This window comes from Acomys russatus, chromosome 9, assembly GCF_903995435.1.
Source record: "Acomys russatus chromosome 9, mAcoRus1.1, whole genome shotgun sequence".
Taxonomy (NCBI): Eukaryota; Metazoa; Chordata; class Mammalia; order Rodentia; family Muridae; genus Acomys; species Acomys russatus.
In genome coordinates, this window is record NC_067145.1 from 35,416,023 (window position 1) to 35,423,267 (window position 7,245).

General features: G+C 44.7%; 1 pseudogene; it reads right to left on the reverse strand.

The window, feature by feature from the left end:
- Window positions 1–1,001: 1,001 nt before the first annotated feature.
- LOC127193673 (PDZ domain-containing protein 11-like) lies at window positions 1,002–1,419 on the reverse strand (annotated as a pseudogene).
- Window positions 1,420–7,245: the final 5,826 nt, after the last annotated feature.

A 7,245-nucleotide genomic window follows, 5' to 3' on the forward strand; every position in this document is an offset into this window, starting at 1 on the left:
GAAGAACTGGTTTATATGGTTAGCTGCTAAAATCTAATAGGTGAGATACAACGTTGGTGGACATTCTAAAGGGCCACAGAGCCGTGACTTCTAATCGCCTTTTCTCCTGGATAAGCAACTTGCTTTTCTAGTGGCCTAAACCAAATTTCAACTCCTACAATTTAACTCCTACTTTACACAATCTAGGTGTTGATGAAAATCACAGATAGAGGAAGTCAGGAAGCTTTACTGTTGGGATTTTACAGAATATTCTCATTTGAAGAGTATGCGTTGTATTTCTAAGTCTACCTCACATATAATTGTGTAAGTCAGCTTTCTGTCACTATGGCAAGATGATTAAGATAATCAACATAAAAGGCAGAAAGGTTTATTCTGGGCCATGATTTATTTTTTTATTTTTTATTTTTTATTCAGTATTGCGTGTTTACTTTGGGGAAGATGAGGAAGAAGTGGCAAAAAAACAGTGTCTCCTTGGAGTCTCCCAAGTGTAAGGGACTCCAAAGTTTATGTACAAGGACTGGATGGCATGGCCAGGCAAATCAGATGGAAGGCCCCCAAGATTCTTTTTTCTATAGATTTCTACGAATAAAATGATAAGCTGTATAGGTGACCAATCTATGGTACCTGATAAATGCCAGTTGCTTTCTAGCTGCCTTTCCTCACTGGCTTACAGACACCTAGACGTCATTATCTCTCTCCTTTTCCAGAGTAAAACTCACCTAGCAAATTAGGGAACTCCCAGTGCAGTACAGCTTACATATAGAACAGCTAGTACAGGTGGTAAGCTGACTCTCCATCCTCCCATCCTCCCCATCCTCCCATCCTCCCCATCCTCCCATCCTCCCCATCCTCCCATCCTCCCCATCCTCCCATCCTCCCCATCCTCCCCATCCTCCCCATCCTCCCCATCCACTAAGCGAGAAATGTTGTGACTGACTTTTCAGAGGGCTAGCCAGCTTGCCCTGGCAGATTCCACATGGGGGGCTGTGGTCTGCAAGGCTCTAGTGCACCATCCTCTCTTTTTGGCGCTGATAACTGTAGGTTAAAGAAGTGCACACGCATGCTGATTTCTTAGGCTGTCTTCAGGATTTTAACAGCTTTGCTGTGCTCAGTGTCTTGGAAAACCACACCATTCACAGCTAGAACTTGGCCCCCTTCCTGAAGTCCTGCGCGATGTGCATCAGGGTCTGGAATCACCTTGGAGATGAAGACGCCAGGAGGCTTTTCCTCTCGGATGTTAAATCACAACTGAGCACCAGGAGGCTTCTTCAGTGTGACAATTTGGGGCAGAAACTGGGTCAACTCATTGTTGTAGACTGGGTGGTACCCTCTCTCACGGGGAGGAATCTATGCTGGAGGATTCTCATAGGCAGGCATGAAAATCGCTGGGTAGTTATCATAAGGAATCAGGTGGTCCATTTCAGGGAAAGCTCAGCAAATAGGCCTCCCTCAGCGGCGCCGCCGCTCACAGCCAATTCGACCCAGGAACCGGAAGTGGATGCTCGCTTCCATCCCTGGGCCATGATTTTTATAGGTCTCAGTACATGGTCTCCCGGCCCTGTTGTTGGTCCTGTGATGATCATATACACCTAGGGTGGGGGTAGGGATGGTGGAGACAGCCAGGCAGGAATCGGCACTCCAATCTTGCCTTTAATGACATGCCCTTGTTGACTTGTTTTTCTCACTGTGTCCATCACCTTCCAAGAGCACCCAGCTGATCTTTAACATAGTCCAACAAGCTGTAAGTAAGTCCTTATAGCAGAAATAGGTGGTAGAGATTGACGTAAAATCTTTAGTTGTTAATCCTAGTTATACTTGATGAGGATTTTTAAAAAAAAATACAATTATCATTTAAGCTAAGTGTCCCTATTATATCCAAAGACTCTAGCCTAATTTTTGCTTTCTTCTACCATTTTCTGCCATTCCAAGCAAGTGAGTAACAGAAGATGCAAAATCAGCCCACACTTGACAGTGACACATAGGACAACTCTTAACTGTGACGCACTCTTGTCTTGAACCACATTTGAACCTTTGGGTGCCATGAACCCTGCTGCAGGCTGGCAAACCATAGCTTTCTGGTCTTCAGACTCAAGAGAGGCGCCTTGGACTTCAAATGGCTATTACAAAACAACGTTTTGATGAGTTAAGTGTAAATGAATCAGAAGCATGTGGACTTAATTAGCCTCAAACAGCCATTTCAAAATGTAAGAGTGAAAAAAAAAAAAAAAAAACAAAAAACAAAAACAAAACCAAGCGTGCTTGTGTCAAATCTCATCTTGGAGGTTTCCTGCTAAATTCAAAAGGGTGGGAACAAAGAGCGGACCATCTACCAAGCGTTCAGGTTGCTCACTTTATGCGCACTGTCTTATCAGGGACCAGGGAACTGTGGGAAACTTCTTCCACAGCCACGGACTGTGCTTCAGGGTTGTGGTTGCCAGCCCATTCGTGGCCTACATTTAATTAAACCAGGCCTACGCATGGCTGGAGAGAACGCAACTTCCATGTTTTTGAAGACGGGCCAGGGTGCAGTCCACATGGGACCATGTGTGTGGTCTTCTTTTACAGTTAAAATAACCCCATATTATTCGTCTTATGCCCCATGAGTTTTTCCATGTTACTCTTCATTCTGACCACAGAGACAGTGTAGGGCTAAACACAGCTTGCCCCTGTTGCCTCTTCTGGGTGGAACTGAGCAGTGTCCGGCAGAATCAAGGAGAATATACATGCCTTTCCACTTAAAGGTTGAGGTGTTCTTTCTCTCCAATGGGAAAGGCGTTAAAAGCTCAAAGGTCAAAAATCAACCTTCCAGTTGAATGAAAGGAGGGCCTGCCATAGAATAGAAAAAGTTTTGGAGAGGAAATAAAAAGGGCTTAACTCCTTGAAGGCCACAATGGAAATGTGGGACAATTATTTTCATGGCTTTCAAGAAGTCATGGGTCAGGTCTAGGCTATTTTATGCATTGAGATTGCCCCAGACTTGTTACAGAAAGGACAGACAGACACAGTTGCTGAGTGAGGGTCCCCTCAGCTGTCTTCTCAACACCTTTACAAACAAGTAGAACTGTTCCTGTTCCACAGCTGAAGAAACTGCCCTGCTGGAGGCCGAGATCTGCTCAGAGTCTTCGGGTCAAGAAGGGGACAGCTGGGCATGAATCCAGATCTCTAACTTCCATGTTTAGGAAAATTTCCAGTATTTCCCCATCTACCAATGTGTAATGTGGAATAAAGCAAGTAAAAGAGAATTGGGTCTGGATCATTTTTACTTACTGGTCCAACATGACTTTCATCAGGTAGGCCCAGGAACGCTCTGCTGTCTCCAGGCATTGGTCCTTGTTTGATTGTCCTGACTCATGCCTCTGGTCTGGGCTTAATAATAGCATCCCATTTCTCTCTCCAAAGTGTCCTGGCTTGCCAATAAATTGCCTGGGCACTCAACTTTGAATCTAGGCTAAAAGGGTCAAATCATAGAGGTTTTATTTGGCCAAAGCACTGAACCTTTTCCATTCCAGGGGTTTCCTATGTTTTTCTAGTCAGAGTTTTCATGAGTTGATGATGTGCACCCTTTCTGTTTGTTTTGTTTTCAGATCTTGATATAAGAACCTAACACAGACTCGGGCATCGGCTAGGCACCAATGCCTAGCTTGTGTGTAATTCTTTACCACCTAGTTCTTCCCAGAAATCCTATAAATTGTGTCTTACTCTAGGGTATAATATTGTCAGTCACCTCACACAGGAAAGGGTAGAACCACCTATAGCAACTCAGCTCCTAGGTAGGCAAACTGTTCTTAAATGCCTTTCCTCCCCCTCCTCCTTCTTCTCAACCACCCCCTCCTCCTCTTCTTCCTCTTTCATCAGGATTTGCCTCTGCTGTATCTTCACGATGACAATGCCCCTAGACTGTCCCATGGGCTCCCGTAGCCCCTTATATCAGGACTTGTTTTAACTCCATTGCTATACTCTCTCACTATACTCCATCAGGAATTAAGTTCTCTTAATTTTATTGTCCTCACAGGAGCTGTATAAAAGCAACCAAATGCCGTAGCTTCCACCAGCCCTCTGAATTCTTGTTTCAAGGACACCCCGTATTATTGTCACGGAGCTCACAGTAGAGCTAGTCCCTTGGTGTGAATGAGGGAATGAGAGCAACCAAGAGTGAGACAGTGCTGTGAACGGGCACCTCACTGCCTGAGAGAAGTTACCAGATGTGTCTCCCATAGAGAGCTTGCTTGCTGTAGACTGCCTGCTTTGTGAAAGGGCTCATTTACACATATAAAAGAAAGAAGAGATTTGTGGCGTTATGAAGAAACACTAGAGAATTCCAAGAGAGACTTCCCCTGCAGTTCCTTTCACTGCCCATCCTCCTGTCATATTGGCTAATTCTTGATGCCATGGATCTTAAACCATCTCTTTGGCTCTCTCTGCTTTATCACACTTACCATTTTTGGTTGTAAGGAACAGAAATCAAGTCTGGTTGATTTACCCAAGGGGAAAAATATTTGTGGAGAATGTGGGTTGCAGGAACTATGTCAGAAGCAGACTCTGAGAAAAGATTTGAGTGTTTTAAGAGGAGCTTTTATGAAGAACAGGTAAAAGAATGGTGGGCGAAGAGAGCCAGGGAGGTCAAGGCAGTCCCTCAGGATGGATGTTTCCCTCTGGGGATTCTGCCTCTGAGCTAACCTTACTTAGGGTTTCTTTTGCTCTGAAGAGACACAGTGAACATCATTATGACCGTGGACACTCTGATAAGGATACATTAAATTGGGCTGGCTTACATTTCAGAGGTTTAGTCTGCTATCGTCAGGGTGGGAAGCATGGTGGCAAACAGGCAGGCATAGTTCTGGAGAGGCAGCTGATAGTTCTGCATTCAGATCAGTAGGCAGCAGGAAGAGAGTGTGACACTGGGCCTGGCTTGAACACGTGAAACCTCAAGGCCCATCCCCAGTGACACACTTCCTCCAATAAGGCCATAGCTCCTAATAGGGCCACTCTCTGAGCCTATAGGGGCCATTTTCATTCAAACCACCACATAGCCCAAGAATCGGAGTAAGGCTGACATTTATTTTCAATTCCTGTCTTAGTCACTGTTTTATTGCTGTGATGAGACACATGACTAAACCAATTCATGTGAAAGAAAGCATTTAATCGGGGGACTTGCTTACAGTTTAAGAAGCATAGTTCATTATCATCATGGTAGGGAACATGTCAGCAGGCATGGCAGACATGGTGTTGGAGAAGTAGTTGAGATCTACATCCTGATACACAGGCAGAAAGAGAGAGAGAGAGAGACAGAGACAGAGACAGAGAGACAGAGAGAGAGACAGAGAGAGAGACAGAGACAGAGAGAGAGAGACAGAGACAGAGAGAGAGAGAGAGAGAGAGAGAGAGAGAGAGAGAGAGAGAGAGAGAGAGAGAGAGAGAGAGACTGGGCCTGGCATGGGCTTTTGAAACCTCAAAGCCCACCTGCAGTGACATACTACCTTCAATAAGACCACACCTCCTGATCCTTCTAATCATTTCAAATAGTGCTACTCCCTGGTGATTAGGCTTTCAAACATGTGAGTCTATGGGGTTATTCCTTTTCAGATCACTACGATTCCCATTTATTTTTAGTTAAAACCAATGTGGGCGTGTCAACTCTTCTGAATTCTGGCCTGTCTCAGGCAGGCAGACTACAAATGCAGTCAGAGAATACCCTTAGGCACAGACACAAGTAGTTAAAGAAAAGAGACAAAAGGCATGTAAAATTGGCTACCAACTGGTGGTCCATTCCATTAAAGTGCACATATATTATCTCTCCACGGAAAGATGATACATCTTCTCTTCTTTTTGGCCCAGGCTGAAGTAGAATACAGTAGAAGTAATACTTGCCCCATCGCACCTGAGTCTCTGTGGTAGTTTGAATGTGAACGGCTTATATATTTGAATGCTTCGTTCCTAGTTGGCTTAGCTGTTGTGGAAAGGATGTGAAAGAGTGGCTTTGTTGGAGGACATATGCCACTGGGGGTGAGCTTTGAGGCTTCAAAAGCCCACATCAGGCCAACTCTTTTTCTCTGCCTCCAGCTTTTAGATTAGATGTAAGCTCTCAGCTATGGTTCCAGCACCATGCTTGCCTGTCTTCTGTCTGCTGCCATGCTTCCTGTCAGGAGAGCCATGGACTCACCCTCTGAAACTTTAAGCATGCCCCCAATTTAATGTTTGTTTTTGTTTTTTATATGTTCCCTTGGTCATGGTGTCTCTGCGCAGCAATACAAAACTAACTAAGATACTATACTCTTTAAACCCTCCCATTTGGAGAAGCCAGCACTGTAGACAAAAATATAGCTACCCCAACACCACCAAGCCTATGCTATGATGAACGACTAACTATTCATAAGAAACTGTCACTGTGGCAGCCATCTTCCAATGGCTTGCCAAAATGACAAACACAAAGGGAAAGAGGAGGGGCACTCCTTGCATGTCTTCTAGACCTTTTAAGAAACATGGGGTTGTTCCTTTGGCCACATATGTGCAAATCTACAAGTAGAGTAATACTGTAGACATCAAGGGAATGGGCTCTGTTCAAAGGAATGCCCTATTAAGTGTTACCATGACATAACAGGAAGAGTCTACAATGTTACCCAGCATGCCATGGGCATCATTGCAAACAAGCACGTTAAGGGTAAGATTTTTCCCCCCAAGAGAATTAGTATGTGGATCCAAGCATTCTATGAGCAGGGAGAGTTTCCTGAAATGGGTGAAGGAAACAGATCAGAAGAAAAAGGAAGCCCAAGAGAAAGACATCTGGGTTCAGCTGGCTCCACCCAGAGAAGCATACTCTGTGAGAATTAACAGGAAGTCCCCTGAGCACCATGGCCTAATGACAGGAGGAAATAAAGAACCTGTAATGCAAAGTGTTGTGTTTTCGTAACAAAAGAACAACAACAAAAGAAAAAGGAAGGGAGGGAGGGAGGGAGGGAAGGAGGGAGGGAGGGAGGAAGGAAGGAAGGAAGGAAGGAAGAGAAAATGTCTCACAGAGATCAGGGAGTGGAGAAGCACAGCACCAACCCCAAGCTGTCCTTAACCAGATGGTTGAGGAAGACCCAAAGAACTTACTTAGTCCCAGCAACTGTCTAAGGGCCTCTGATTTAAAAACTGCATTTGAAAACCACCAACAACCCTGTGACTCTCCAAGAGACCAAAGTAAACTAACTGTTGTTTTTATTCTGTAAATTTTAAAGTGGTGCTTCGATCCCTGGGAACCCTGCC